Below are 16,563 nucleotides of genomic sequence, written 5' to 3'. Positions count from 1 at the left end.
CCTTTTTCTTGATGCCTCTCAGAAACTTATTAGCTCTTGAAAATTTGGCAAACATCACTACATTAATTGGGAAAGTACTGTCACAGCGAGAAGGACTTGACTGCTAAAAATACATTTTTTTTTTTAAACAAAAGAACTCCCTTAAAATATTTAAAATGTAATAAGATGTTGGAAGTCAGCTTTATAACATACATGGTAATTCCTTCCATAGATGTTAGAGCAGTAAAAAAATGTAGAAAACTATCAGTATTGATATTTAAATGTTTTTAAACTAGATACCAGGACTAATAGAGGGAAGAAAACACTGGAAAGTAATTACACAAGGGAACATTCCTAAATTCAGAATACATATATGCATTAAGGTCATATTCTTACAGTAATTGGTATGATGCTTCAGAAATATATGTAACCAGTTTTTAAGTTATTAAAGAGGAAACATCAATAGCTTACTTCTGAAATATTATCCAACATTTTGCCAGATTTCATACAACCAATATGAAAATCTCACAGCGCAGGCTCCAAGAATGTGACTGTGCAAAAAACCAAGTTAGACTCTGCGAACGAAAGAGCTTCTGCTTGCCAGGGCACGCTCACCTACCTCTAAGAACACATTTTTGCAGGACTCCGTGGTCAGACATTTACAACACACAGGTAACACAGTGAAACATTATTTTATTTAATTCTTTTACGAATACAGATTTAAGTGTGCAGAACACCCAGAATGCCACTTCCCATGCACTGAAGGAGAAATGAAAAACAAATTGAGACATCTGCAAGACAAAAAACCTCTTCTTTCTCCAAGCATTTCATCAGCAACAAAACAAGGCATTGTAATATAAGTTCAATATCTGAAAAGATTAAAATATGCTTCACCTCACATTTTGACCGACAAAATAGAACTAAGTCTAGCCATGAACCCGTTTAGCCTGCAAATCAATCAACAGCATAAGCAAGACAATTATGTCTGTCTGTATACCCCGGCTTCAGCTCTCTGCTAATGTGAAAGCGGCCATCCCTAAACCAAATGCTCCTATTGCAATTTTTCATAGCATAAAAAAAATAAAGTACTTCTTGTCTCCTCAGTTCTTAAGCGACCACTGCTTCTGCTGCTGCTGTCTCATTGTCCTTGTTTTCAGGTACAGTCTTAATTTCTGCAAAACAGCAAATATTCCTTTCCCAGTATACGCTTTTCATCCAGCAAAAATAAAATCAGATCTGTTATAACACAAACAAGCTGTGGCTTTTACTCTGTCTTTTGCCTTTCACATATGAATCTGGGCATCTCCCGAGGCTGAATTACCTTTCTCATTTTTCCAACTCCCATTGCCAAATTGCCTCTATTAAAATACTTCATGTGATCAACAGACAGGACAAATTTAAGACAACTTTAACACCTTTTGCCAGCATTAATTTGCTCTCAAGACCAATTTGAATTCAGTCCAAGGAAACGTAGATAGTTGATTTTTGGCAGAGACAAACTGGAAAAAAAAAAAATCCCACAAACATAAAGCAAATCCTGATGGCCAGTAAGGTCCCTTGCCGTGGATATTGTATTAGTTGGCCCTTCACAATTGATGCTTGCAATATATTGGCAGAAGGATATTTTTAGCGAGGATTTTTATTTGCGTTTACGTTGTACCTCTACTGCCTTTCCATTCTATGCTTCTCCAGGTCACTTCATTTGTGGAAGGACAAAGGAACTTCAGTATCATTATTAAGAAAGGAAGGAAAAAAAAGAAAACAAAACAAACACCTAAAAGATAAGTTTGATGACCCTGAAGTAAAGTTAAATCTAGAACATATTAGAATATGGTAGCACCGACAACCTTGTAATCCATCACAGACCTCACAGAATGAGCCAACACATTTCTTCCTGAAGAGAAAACAGTTCAATTTTCTCAAATACATCCCTACAGCTATATTCACAACTTATAATTAAAGCTAACACGTCATACTTGTATCACACAGGAATACGCATGTTAAATTATACTGATATATTCACATGGATATTCACACATGTGCATATATATACATGCATATTTGTACACTGGCATAAACTACTGTCCCTGTATGCATGTTATCTGCTATATTACATTTACAACACTGATTTGTTCTACGTGTGACTGTAGTCTTTCTATATGTAAGTATGAATAGAATAGGGGATAAATTGATCAGAATTTATCACTGAAAAAGTTGGTGAGCAACCACGACATTTTTGATACACAGCATTATCATATACGCAGTACATAATACATAGACTATATATATATATCCGCAGAGAGAGACTATACACATTTTTTATAATATAGAAAACACTAATATATCCAACTGTTCGCATATATTCATAAACCTATGTTCTCATAAACACACTCTCATCCTGATCTTTAACTTGAACTCAAGACAACAATAAAATGTACAGGAAAGCTATCTTTTAGAACATCAAAAAAGCGGAAGTCCGTAAGTGTCTTGTAGGCAGTTTTGGACAATATCTTCTATATTTATTCAATAAAATAGAAGAAATTTTTTATTCTGAGGTTTTTTGAACATTACAGGTCATTCTAGGAATAGAGAAACAAACAGATTTTAAAATATTTTCCTTTGAATACTTTTGTTATTAAACATGATCTTGCAACCTTAGGGGAAGTCAGTCCTGAGACATTTTAAAATCAAATTCCATTAAAAATAGATTTAACATTCAACTTTCAAAACACATAATCAGAAGTCACCAGTCTAAACTTACACTAGAGTTCTGAGTTACCTCCCACAAATAAAAGACGTTATAATTAAGCAATTATAGTCATAAATAATCATCTCACACCTGCAACGCAATTAAGGAATAAGAAAATACCCCATTTGGGAATAGGAGATAGAGCAGGAGGAGGACAAATTTATAAAACACATTTTTATGAAAGAATCTATGAGACTTCAATTTGCTCGGAGATGCAGCAATAGAAGACCTCACTGAAAGGTTTTTGGTATCTCCGTGAAAAGATCTTTTCCTTCCATGTTAACTGTCTCCTGTTAATATTTCATTTCATTTCACCCCAAAAGGGGGAAAGAGACATAGAATCCCAACAGTTAAAGTAAAATAAGCACATCAAAATACATGCAATGGGCTTATTAGTTCAGTTTTGACAGGTTGCTAAATGGTAATTCAGAGTGAAGAGCTGAAAACATTCCACAATTAATTACCTAGACAGGCACTGCCTGAATTTGAGCCCGCAGAAGAAGTGCTGACAGAACAAAATTCGCATTCCACTGCTTCTCCCGCCTCTCCCAATTTACAGGAGAATAGGAAATCATGAACAACTGATACACTCTGTTAGCTCCTATCATGGAGGGTGAGCTCACATGTAGCCTTAGGGGTATCTTATACAGTTTAATGCTGAAAATAAAAGGTAATGTTCTTGGCAAAGAGCTGGGGGGATTAAATTTGGAAGGCTTGAAGCAGCTTTGAATTGTAGTCAATAAAAAAGAACCAAATAGTAATTTTGTAATTTAACTGTGCTGGTTATGCCCAATGAGTCAGACACTTGTGAAATAAACCATGTAAATAGAAAAATGGCTTAACCCTTTCTGCAGTTGCACTGTATTTTCTCCCTTCTTTTTCCTTTCTTCTTTTTCTTGTGCTGGGTTTCTTCGTTTCAATAAAACTACATGGTTACTTTCTCCAGCTTACTCTCCTGGGACAACTCATCAGTCAAAGAGAAACTACTACTTTTTGAAATAGCTTTTTTAATTTGTTCTATGCTGTGGACAACAACGAGAGTGCCAACAAACCTTGTAAAGCTAAATGCCTAGAGACTGTTCCAAGCAAATTAAACTGGTGGCTCAGTGCTGTATGCTGCTCCTGCTGGAAACTCTAGACTCAAGGTGACTCTCCTTCTGAACAAGATGTCCCCCCCTACACCATGACCAAAGTTGTCATGCACAGCTCTGTATCAAATAGAAAATCAGTAAGATTTTTTCAAAACATGACACTCACCTCGTCTTGGTTCTGGCCAGCTTTATGGAGGTGCCATGGACATGCCCCCTACCTATTCCTCCAACTCTTCGCAACCCTGCTGCAAAACTGCACGGTTCTCGCACTCCATGTAGAATCGTGTTGATTACAAATAGAATAAGCAAGATCCTATTCTGATGTCCAAAAAAAAAAAAAAAAGCCCACCCTAAACCAACCTCACGTCCGCAGTTACTGGTAGTTACTGGAGATCAGTAGGATCAAGCCAGTATGGCTATTGAAGCATCCAGACTAGGCATGTATTACAATATCCTGCTTTAAAAAAATGGAGAAATATTTGTAGGCCATAATTAAGAAGCAAACCTGCTCCACTAAATGATTCATTTGCCTGCCACTACTTAAATGTAACATTTCTACAGTAAAAAGGGAAATTAATTAGGCTTCCATAAGACAACTAAACAAGATATACATTGACCACTTCCTTAATTGTAATCATTTTTATGATTCCCCAAATTACTGAACCATGAAATGTATTCCAAGTATTCTAAGCAATTCTAAATACAGGCAAAATTAAATTATTTTTTCAAAAAAATATGCTTATAATTACCTCACAGGAGTAAATTATTCAGATTATCACTGTACTGATTTCATAAGATCATAATGAAATTCAGCCTCTTTTAGAACTACAGAACAGTACAAACCCAGGTTATTCTCCATTGTTTCTGTGGCTGATTCAGAGTTTATGTTTATGGTCTAAATTTTTGGCAGTTTTTTTTTTGCTTTTGTTTTTTAGAAATAGCCATGATTTCAGTGAAATACTAATTACAGTCCTTTTTCAGAGAGAAGGAACCTATTTTAAAAGATACATAAAAAGATACATAGTTCCGAGTAAGTGCATACTTTCTTACTTTCTTCAAATTCTTCAAAAGCTGATGTTTTCTCTCTCTCTTTTTTTTTTTTTATTATTGGCTTTAGAGGTAACATAACTTCAACTAATCCTGAAAATCCCATCTTAACTATCTAAAACCCTTGCTGTGTTGCTGTCTACTGAGACTCTAATTTTATATCTCAAGTCACCACTTCTTTTGCCCAAGAAAAGTGTTTCAGAAAACACCGAGAGATGTTTCCCATAACACACAAAACTATTTCTAGGAGTACAGACAAGGGCCCTTGCTTCTTCTCTTCTACGCCCTGAGTCCGCAGGAGCAGCGGAAAGTGCCCACGTGCCAGGATAACTTATTAGCCAGGCAATTAGAGCTCGATCCTACACACAGAAAACGTGCGCTTGACTCCTCACGTGCTGAACAAGAAAGCGATGCCGGGCGATCGCTCCCTGATGGTGCTAGCACGCACGAGGGAAGGCCACCCCAGCGACTTCTTCCTTCGGCTGCCTCCCCAAAGGCAGGCTTGCCCAGCCACCGCGCCGCAGGGCGGCAGGCCGGGAGCACGGAGGGACGCTCGGGGAGCCCTTGCCATGCCGTGCCGCGCCGCACCGTGCCGTGCCGTGCCGTGCCGGCGGCCGCAGAGCACCAGCGCAGCTTGGGCTTTTGCAAAACCCAGGGAGCTGCTCAGCCAGCCAAGGTGACGCCTGGACACCACTGGATGGATATATATACACACGCACAAAATCACACACACGTATATATAACATACATGTTATAACATACATATAATATATAATATATATAAAATATATATACTCTGTGTGTGTGTGTGTGTATATTTAACTGCAGCACCTAATTTATGTCTGTGTCCCACTTAAAGCTATTACATCTCTTTTTTGGCATGAGACTATGAGGCGGGCTCTGAAGCTTTAATTATTTTGAAAAATGGGAGTTGGGTGCTTTTGGAAAACATGACTCTGACATCCCATTAAAATAAGATATTAATACAAAGCTTGTTCTTTTATTGGTGATTTTATCATTTGTCTCAAGATACAGTATATTTTTGGAAAGAGTTTTTAAAAAGCCTATTTTTCTGTTCCTTAAGGTAATTCTTTTGAAGACAAGTGTCTCTCTACATATTACATAAATTAATCAATCACTTCAAGCTCCAGAAAAAAGAAGCTGTAATTTTTCATGAGTGCTCGAAAAATCAAAATATAAAACTACATGGAAGTAGTTTTTAAGACAAAGTAAGTGATACTTTATAGGAAACTACCCCTGTGTTTTAATTATTTAAAATAGGACTAACAATAAATATAACAAATATATAATATTTATACAATAAATGTAATAAATATATAAAATGTGTAAATATATGACTGCTATTAAGGAGTAGATTACCAGACAGAAAAAGATTAATGAAGTTTTCAATGTTATTACATGAATAACAAATAAATTCTGTCATAAAGTGATCTGCACTATAGAAATAAAGTAACAGTTATACTAGGTAATGTCATAATTTGGGATCTGGCCAAAGTATTTCCATTTTCATGTAATTGTGAACACCAGCAAAGAGTTTCCATGACATTAAGCTACTGAATAACATAACATGAGATATTCTAAAGAACAAGTTTAAGATCTAATAACAGATACTCATGGAGACAAAAGGACTGCTGTTTATAGCAGAGTACATTTTACTGCAACAAATGTGATTTTAATGTCTATACGGAGAAAGTCTACTGTATGAAACAAAAGTGAAGTATTGTAATTGAAAATGTGTAAGTGCTTCAGGTCAGAACAAACAAGGGTTTTCTGCGGGGTGTGTGTGGGGGATATTCTCAGCCAAAGAGAATGTATATTGCTTTAAAAAACAATACATCCTTGTAGACAGCACTGACTGTTCATTCAAAGTATTTGGGCATTTTAACTCTATTTAGAATCCTATTTATAATCATCCTACAAAATGTATTTATTGAAGTGAGTCAAAAAAGTTGCTTACATCTAAGCGTAATCAAAACACAAAGTCTTAACAAATTCCTGATATAGAAAACAGGTACGACTTCAGAATGAATTATTTCCAGAAATTTCAGTAGGTGTACCCTCAAATCTTCATGAAACAAATTAATTCAAGCTATCGTGATACCTCCATCACAAGCAGTACACTCAATCCACAGATCCTAAACAGTGAGATTGACCCATTCTAAATACATCTTGCCCATAGGAAGGTCAACGTTTTGTGCCGTTTGGTCAATCCGAGGGCGGGTACCATGAGAAACTGGCATTTCTAGTGTTGGAATCTATGGAGTGAAGAATTTGGTTTGATCATCCTGCACTGCCTTCGCTTCCGTCCTTCATTTTTAAAACAGGGAAACATTCACATGCAAATCCACATGAGACATTGCAGCTTGGCAGCAACAACACTTTCCCAAAGCAAGTACTAAATGACCAGCAATAATTATGACCTGTAAAATCACAAATGAGCTCAAAGGCAACCCTTTGGTTTTTACAAAGCAAAAAATGAGTGGTAGATTAATTTGATCTAGTTTGTCATGCAATCAGAGTGATTTCTACTAAACTTTTAAACACTGAATAAATATGCTTTAATTCTCCTTAAAGGAAAAGCCATTTGTGCCTCACATAATAAAGTGCCATTTTCCTCACATAACAAAGTGGAGTGTCCCCAGACTGCAAAATAGAAAGATAAAAATCAGATGTCACAGAAGAAGTTCATGAATTCACGGCTTTCACTCCAACAGTGAAGAATGTTATATTCTGTACTAACAAGTTGGTAAGCTGACTGACTCAACACTACTTCAGAAAGTCTTACAGCATCTCCTTATCTTCTCTTTCTAGAATGCTGAAAATGCCATTAATGCTGTTTTTTCATCTTTTCCTTCAAAGTTGCCATTTCATGATTAGGGGGCAGATTTAGCTGCCATTGGTAAGGGACACATGGTAAGATTGCTTCTAGCAAGTCCTACTGTTCTTCCATCTACAGCTCACAGAGACACAGTTTTAGCTGAAGACAAAGAGAAGGAAGGCTTATAAATTGAAAACCCAATGACACAACAACAGTGACATGCCAAAAATACATGCAAAGTTTCTTTACCATTTTCAAAAATAACTAAAATATATCATCTGTGGTTAATGCTGGATATCCATTCATTGTGAAGTATTCATGATGTACATTTATAAAACGCTGGACACATTCAACGAGACCAAGGCAGTCCCTTATAGAATACCAGTCATTTCTCTGCAGTTGATTATCTTCAGTATTATTCCATTATACTTAAAAAATAAAAACAAATGAAATATTTATTTAGCTGGTTGCTATGAAACATTGCATATTACCTTCTTTAAGATTTAGCATCCCCATTTTGCTTTCTCTTTATTTAGTAGTTTGGAAGCTATTATTACACATGCTACCTTGCTGGGTTTTGGCACAAGCCCTGTTACTGGAATTTTCCTTTGGAAAATAGGTACCTGATCATGATGGTCTTAATCTACTCCATCCATTTTAAATTTTTTGCCCCCTCACTGAAATGACTGACCCTTTAACTCCCTTCAGTTCTGAATCAGCAGCAAATGTCATTACGTTTCAATAAATCCTTTTTCCCACAGGTCACATATATTTGAAATGAACAAAATCTGTCCCTAGTACAAATTCTTGTCATATTTGGCTAGTCTCTGATTCAAAGATAGATATAGGAAAGACATACATCAAGTTCCACTCTACATACAAAAAAAGTCAGATAAAATAAGGAAAAGGAAAATAAGGGTAATATGAGGGAGAAACAAAGAACAGTAACATGGGCGGAACGTGCTGTGGAAAGGAAGTAAGCACGGTGTGTATGAGAGGCAAAAGTAGCAGCTAATAAGAGGCAGAGACTCATTCAGTATGATGTGGAAATTTTTAGAGACCTTTGCCCTTATGAATCATGTATGAAAGAACCAGTTGAGACTCCATGGACTGATAACTAGCAAATAAAATTTCATGGATGGTAATGTTTTCAGAGACCCAGGAAAGTCAGGTTGACCTCACTATGCAGTTTGCTAACATAATTAGCTTGTTTGTTTTTGGAAGAGATGCTTGCAATTTTCTTCATTTTGTGTTGGCTGGCATACAGTGCATCTGGAGTATACTTGCATCAAACGTCCTATTACCATTTTGACAAAGCATTTCCCAGAATCATTTCAGAGGCCCCTCATATGAAATCTCAAACCTATTGGGGGGTGGGGGTAAATAAAAAGTAAAATAACAAATAAAGTCACTTAGATAACTTTAATACTGCTTTATTTTTATTCACTCTAAATATTGATTGTGCTTAAAGCATTTCCTTGCCCACTTTCCCACATCCCAACCCACTCTAATCAAGCCTTAGCTTGAATTTATCTCCAAATTTGCAATGGCAATCAAATATAGGAGCTAAGGCTTAACAGAACAATCCTATAAAGCCACACAACAGATTGATTCAAACGTTCTTGTGTGAAAACGGTCAAAGAAAGATTAACCTGCTGGTGGAACTGCAGTCTTAAACCTCGCAGAGATACAACTTCTGCCAACAACACACATTTTCCTGGTGTGGCTTATCCAATTTCACGAACAAAATAAGCTACTTCTTGCAAAAGGACAATTCTTACTCATGTGACTGTCCCTCTATTAGAGCTTCATGCTGGCATACGTATTTCAGTGAAGAGGCAGCATTTTTGGATGATTGTTTTTTTGCTCCCAGTCCTAACCAATATAGGTCATGAGGAGAAATCAGCTGTAACCAAGGCCTAGCAAAATCAATTGCCCCTTTCCACAAACTTTATGCAGGTTGTTTTTGTGGAGGGAGAAAGAAGGGGGATTGGGGCTGAAAATTATACAACACGCTAAAGCTGGTAAACAATGTTACCATCACATATTACAAACTGAAAAGTATATGAAGAAATGCTTTGCAGTAGTTCTTAGACAAAGTGTTGTTAGTAAATAAGAACTGAATCTTTCAGAGCAAAGATCTATGCAACGTCCTCATATTTGTCAAAAACTTTTGTATAGAATTACCAGAAGTCTATATTTTCTCTGATATATATTTTCTTTTTTACCAAGAGTTTTATTGTGACAAATTTTAATTAATTTACTTTTCCTAGATTTCTAGAAGTCTAACACCTATCGGACTGCATGCCTCCAAACAGACTGCTGCATTTGTAGAATGCTATTGTGGTCATATCCTTAATTTCCCAGACATATGACGGTTTGTAATAGTTTCTGTGCATGCACACTGCCTTTTAAAGACACATACAAAAAGTTCCACATTTTTCAGAAGCGTCAGTTCTACTGAGCAAATCTTATAAGATGTAAGCACTCATATTTCTTCCTGGAAAATTTTAGACAGAACTACTGGAGTCCTCCTTGGGGTCTTACATGAGTATTTAAACTTCTCTATACCTGAATTACTTGAGCCATGAAAAATATTTGCTTAGTCCTTAGAAGAATGCCTCATTAAATAAGAGCATTATAATGATCAGTTGTTTGAAGAAGTGATCAAAGAACTACCAGCAATCAGCAAATCCTTCTAAACTGGAAATTAAAAAAGATTTGCACACTGACAGTAGGAATTTACTGACTGAGGTGTAAGAAAGGAAAACAGAGCAGCTGATTCAGCAGTGCAGAACATCTGGATCTGGCAACTGAGAATCTCATCTCCCTCTAGTGCAGAGGAGACTGTAGTCAGAAGGTCTTTGGTGCAAGCCCACTTCTCATATATTTCAGCTATGGATGGATTTTCCTGGTATCTACAGAAGCTTTATTCTCTTTTAAGGTTCCTCTCTTCCTTCAAAAATAATTGGAAAATGATTGTTGCTTGTCCTGAGTGCATCTGTGGCTGGAGAGTATAACCTATGGTCATCACTGCAGCCATAGTTATTATAGTTCACGTTTTAAAGTGTGTCCTAAAATAATGTCCTTATTTCTATGTGGGTTTAGGTAGAGGTTAAGAAGTTTCATTTATAGTTTTATATACTCTTAAGTAAATATCCCTTAAAAGATTATTTCTGAAACTGACCTCTTACTGCATTTAAGGCTTTCAAAGGGGGGGAAAAAAATCTTAATTAAATGCTCAGAGAAAGTATCCCATTTTGAAAAAGCCTCCTCTTTCATAGTTTTTATTTGCCAGTATTACAAGTAGTTAAAGACCCAGTTATTAGACATCCTAAGTAATCTTATTTCCAACTGACTTCTACTGAGTGTCTACAAACTCCCTCCTTGTGCCTGCCACATTACAGTTAGCATGCACTCTGCACAGAACTCGTATTCAGAACATTACTTTGGCATCACCTGATAACAATTCTTACAAATATTAAGTTATTTCCTCAGTTACAAAAGCTTCAAAGAACTAATTAACAATAAGGAGGATAAATATATTTTATTAAATTTCAATAGCATAAAATTCTTCACCAGAACAGTCTCTCTATATTTTTATGGTGACTAAAATGAAAGTAGAAAAAACAAAGAAGCTTTATCGAGAAATTGATCTACCTTGCATAATAAATTCTCTGTGCAAAAACGTGCTCGGAGTCATGAACAGTAGCAAGCAATTTGATTACAGCATTAGCAATACTTGTCAGATTGAGTCTATTCAACCCTACTTCAGAAAAATGCATATTATTCTGCCACTTTTAAAAAGAGCAAGCAAGGTAAGTAGAATGATTCTGTCTGTGATCAACAGCATAGGCTTGCTGAATAACCTCCATGATTTTTTTTTTTAAGTGTGATTTACATGTACCTGTATTTTAAAGTTTTGTATCACAAATGATAAAACTATTTTCCAATATAGACATCAGGGAGTTTCAACTACCAAGAAAATAAGAGGGGAAAAGGGACTCTTATCCCTTGTAACAAAGTTTGCAATCTAGAATCCTCTTTGTTAACTTCAGACTACTTACAGAATTCACAGGATACACAAAGCACCTATCTCCAAATTTGTACATAATCTATGGCTTTCACATTGTTTCTAAGTAACTGATCAATTGTCCCAAACACAGGAGAACCAAGAGGTTTCTACAGGTCACTTAGAGCTGCAGGGGCCAAAATATATATACAGGATTATCTGTTTAGGTAGTAATTCCCTCTTCCCTCATCATATCAGCATAACACTAAGATTGAGCTCTTCCAAAATTAAAAGTAATAAATATGCAAGATGCTTTCTCTTATTAAAGGCTTCTAGATAGGAATATGTGGTATTTAATATCTAAATGCCAGACTTAGGGGGAAAACAAAAAATCCCCAAAATATAAAGAGAAGACAAAAATAGTAATATTCATGTATTACACTAAACTCATCATCTATCTAAAAACAAAGCACAGATCATGTCTTTGATGCTTGGAGAGATCATTCATGTGAATTTTAGAAGAGAAATAACTGTACAATATAGCAGTAAACTAAACTGAACTTAAACAAGAACTTCAGGAAAAGCGTGAACAAAAGCTAACTGAATAGTTACAGAGGAGCAGAGAAGACATATCCAATATTGTCAAAATACCACAAGGTCTGGCATTTCAATATTCTCAGCCTTTTTTGATTGATTAACATTTCACTTAGTCCTTTTGTCCATATTAAAAGCAAGCTATTTGTGCCCAGAGCTGTTCAATAGACAGCAGCAGCATGTTACATTTCAGCCCAGTTATCGAGTCTGTCAATGTTTCCACGGTGGAGTGTTTCAGAAATGCAGTTTCAGCCACTGTGCAGTGACTGAGTCAATGGGGTTAATGGTGGCAATGAATATAATCACTTTGTGGCAGCAAAGGATGCGTTTAAAACACTTGAGTTTGGCTCCATCTGTGTTCCTTTCTTTAAAGAAGAGCACTTGCAATAGTCTCAGAAGAGATGCAAAGGAATTAATGTGCACGTAAAACAAGCTCTGCCTCCCCCACCACTAGCACTCCACTTACCCCAAGTTAGACTATATTATTACGAGGAAACTGTGCCTGTTCTGGGGATAGCAAAGCCTTCAGTCCAAGACAGTTTTCCTCTTTTCCCTTAGAACTATTCCCCTCCAATTACCTTCATTCACTTAAACCAATATTGGCTTTCACACCTCTTGAATATCATGAATTCAAAATAGAATCAATGACATTTCTAGCACTTATAGAAATCAGGTTATTACTTTTAGTGTTTAAAGGTAGAGATGTCCAGATGAGAAAACTGTGACCTTTGATTTGCAACATAAAGCCAAGATTATCTTCAAGAGAGGCAGGCTTTCATTTCTAATGCTTAAGATCTCATCATCAAAAAGAATGAATGCTATAGAGACAGGTCCCTACTCTTGAGGACCAGACCACAGGAAGTGAATTTTATAAGCTAACAAATATTCATCTAGAGTCAGCAGATATTAATAATATGAACCTTAATAATCAAATTAACTAAGCATATAGGCTCTGCCACTATCTGAGTACGGGTTCTCTGCTTTACTGTAACAGTTCTGAACTCCCATGCATAAAAGAGTCCTCAATATTTCACTGCATTCCATCCCAAAAACCTGGACTTTCATTCTGTAACTTGTTTTCCAATGAGATATATGGCTTAATAAAAATATCTGTGCAGTTTTCTATAGCAGTTCTTGTGGAGTAACAAGTCAAGTCGAGGGCTATGAACTTATTCTCGCAGGTCTTTGTCTCAAGATACTAAAAGATGATGTCTGAAAGCTCCAGGATTAAACCAGAGGTCAACAATGCTGAGCTCCCTAAGCAGGAAGGCAAATCATGTCTGTTCAGGGACTGGCTGACAATTGCAGATGGGGGAACAAACCATCATAAATGAAATCATACCTTCTTCCAAGAGCAAAATTAATTTGTTTAGTTCCTTTATTTATTTGTCTGTTCTGAGAAAAGCAAATACCCCTTACCCCTCCAAAACATTACACTGCCCACACAACATTCCACTTGGGAAGCATGTCTGAAATGCCATATTATAGTTATTTGTCAAGTTGCTTAGCCTAAACATTAGATTACAATAACTGCTGGGGACTAAAACTTCAGAAACTCTGAGGGGCATCTAGCATGTTGCTTTATGGGGTAGAATGAGCTAAACAGAAGAAAATATCACCTACTGTTAGTAACTGTAACCTTAGGAGAGCTATTCAGCTACGTTTCATAGCAAAACCCAGTTTAACCAAGTAAGAAATGTTACCTGTCAGGCTCTGGAAGTAACAAGTAAAATATTTCCTGTTCCATCAGGAGAGAAGGAAGGAAGAAGAAAGAAGCTCAGTGCATTTTCGAAGTTTTGACTAGTGTATGTGTGCTAGATTAGACCGTACATGAAGTACAAAAAGCAAGTCTGATAAAAAAAAACTGGATTAAGGAATGAGACACTACAAAGTACTGCTTCCACATAATAATCATGGATTTTGCTCTCAGGTGGAGAACAACTGAGGCCTCTGTAGAAACGGTCAGAAAGAACAGCAGAGAAAGGCGCCTGTCGGGCGAGTCTCTAGCAGTACTGCCATGAGAGAAACTCAAAAGGGAGGTGGCAGCGACAGAACCACCTGCTCTCTTTCATATTGCACACTTCTCGACTATTATAGGATTACTGAGCACAAAAGACAACAGGTATAACTTATATCTCACCATATCACCTGTGGTAAGTACGCCATCCCTCTTACACCTACAGGCCTAGTCAGTTTGCCTCCTTACACTATAACGTGAGCCATAAGTAGTTCCACTAAAATGATTAGGAAACAGCTTGACAGTTAAGATAATGTAAATATGAACGAGTGAACCGAAATTTAGCCCCAGGTTATATCCTATTCTTTGGCCACTGTGTGACTCAGGCCCCTGGCCTATATGCAGTAGCCTCTCTTAACCTGTTCAGCAAGAAAAACAGGCCATTTAATAATTATGCTGAGGATAAGAGTGAAGTTTAAAAAAATAAATTAAAAAAAGTTTGCTTGGCTTTAAACAAAGATTTATGCAAATACTAAATCTTGGTAAGTGCTGACTTCAAGAAAACCTCAAGTGTCAACTTCTAAATTTTATTACTGCCATCGAGTTTTTCTTACTGATGACAGAAAATACACAATAATGCTGTGATAAATAATAAATGTTTCCTTTTTTAATAGTTTCTGAGAAATCAAAGCGTGGATGAAAGTTAGGGCTATTTGGTTACAATCGCAGGACTTTTAATTCAAGTAGGGGGTGTTGAAGGAACAATATCAAATAGAATTTCAATATCAAATTAAGGAATTACAAAATGAGGCTCAATGGACTTGTATAAAATGTCTCATACCTCTAACTGCAGTCGTTATTTTACCTGCTACTTCACAGCCATATACCCAATTCTCACTAGATATGGATACTTAAACATGTTTTTAACCAGGTTAATTCATAGTTACAAAATTTGAATGACTTTTAAAAGAACTCTATTTTTCCCCTCTGAAAAGCCTGAAAATAAGTTGAGTAAATTAATAGCACAATAGTATATAGGCTTGTAAATGCCAGGTTGATAATGTAGCTCTAAATGGCTTCTATTATTCCAAGCTGAGGGGGAAAAAAAGAAGAGGAAAGGAAACAACATATCTGATGCTCAACCTCTGTGCTAGCCAAAATAGCTTTTGATAAAAACTATTAAGGATAAGAGAGACTACTTGTAGTAGTCTAATGCTACCGTCCGTATCCACAGGTCACAGCATTCCTCTACTAATCCAAGCACCGAAGAGAGTACTTCTTTCCTACCCAATAAGTTAACATTGTCAACCTCAATAACATGTGGCGGGAACTAGAGCATCTTTTTGCTTCATTTACTTTTTCATTTCATGCACAGGCACTGTTCATGGTCTCAGTACAGCTTGTGGAGCAGGTCTAATTAAAATCCTTTTAATCTTACACTGAACTGAGTGGAGAAATGGAACAAAATTATTGTAGGGTTTTAATGTTTCAATACTGGAGGAGCAGTCAGGCAAAAGTAGAGCTAGAAACGTATACACTGTGGGCTTCTCCTTTTCATGTGAAAAGTGTAGCTGATAAACAGTTCCTAGCTTTTAAATTTGCCATGTTTTTTATCACTATATCTCACCGCATTTTTATTTTTATTAGAATTAATTCAAGAAGATTAATTCTAATTGTACTGACAACTCCTGACACTATGAAAGAGGAAATCGTTGCTCACAGTCACATTGGTGTCCAATGGCAAAAGCTGAAAATGCAAGCGTTGCACATCATCCACAACATGCTCATTTAGAGCGCTTCTCAGATTTCTTCTCTTGAATACTTCTGCTACATAGGATATAGCCTATAAATAAACCTAGAATTGAACCGAATATAATCATAATGACTGCTATGATTTTGCAATGGATTTGGGGTTTAAGCTATTTAAATGCTGATTGTAAATGTGATTTTGATATCTTCATAATTTCATTCTCATTGAAATGTTTGGTAAGCCTTAATGAATTTTGACTCCACATTTCTTCATCTTAATTAATCCTTGCAATTGCTTCACTTTTCAAAGCAGAAATACTATTTTTGCATTTGTCTTACTTTACTAGGCCTTTTCAAAACGTACCAGCCCTTGAGAATTGCAGCTCTGTGAAATATAGTCTGAAAATCAAAACAGAAAAGCTCAACTATTCTGATCAGTCTCTCCAGTTTTGTGATTCAGATTGAAAATACCTTTTTGGAGTTCAATAACAAGTTATACTGAAGACTCCCTACATGAAAAGGAAAGTCCCAAACACTTGATTATCC

This window comes from Apteryx rowi, unplaced genomic scaffold, assembly GCF_003343035.1.
Source record: "Apteryx rowi isolate R43461 unplaced genomic scaffold, aptRow1 scaffold_202, whole genome shotgun sequence".
Lineage (NCBI taxonomy): Eukaryota > Metazoa > Chordata > Aves > Apterygiformes > Apterygidae > Apteryx > Apteryx rowi.
This window is presented reverse-complemented; position numbering follows the sequence as displayed.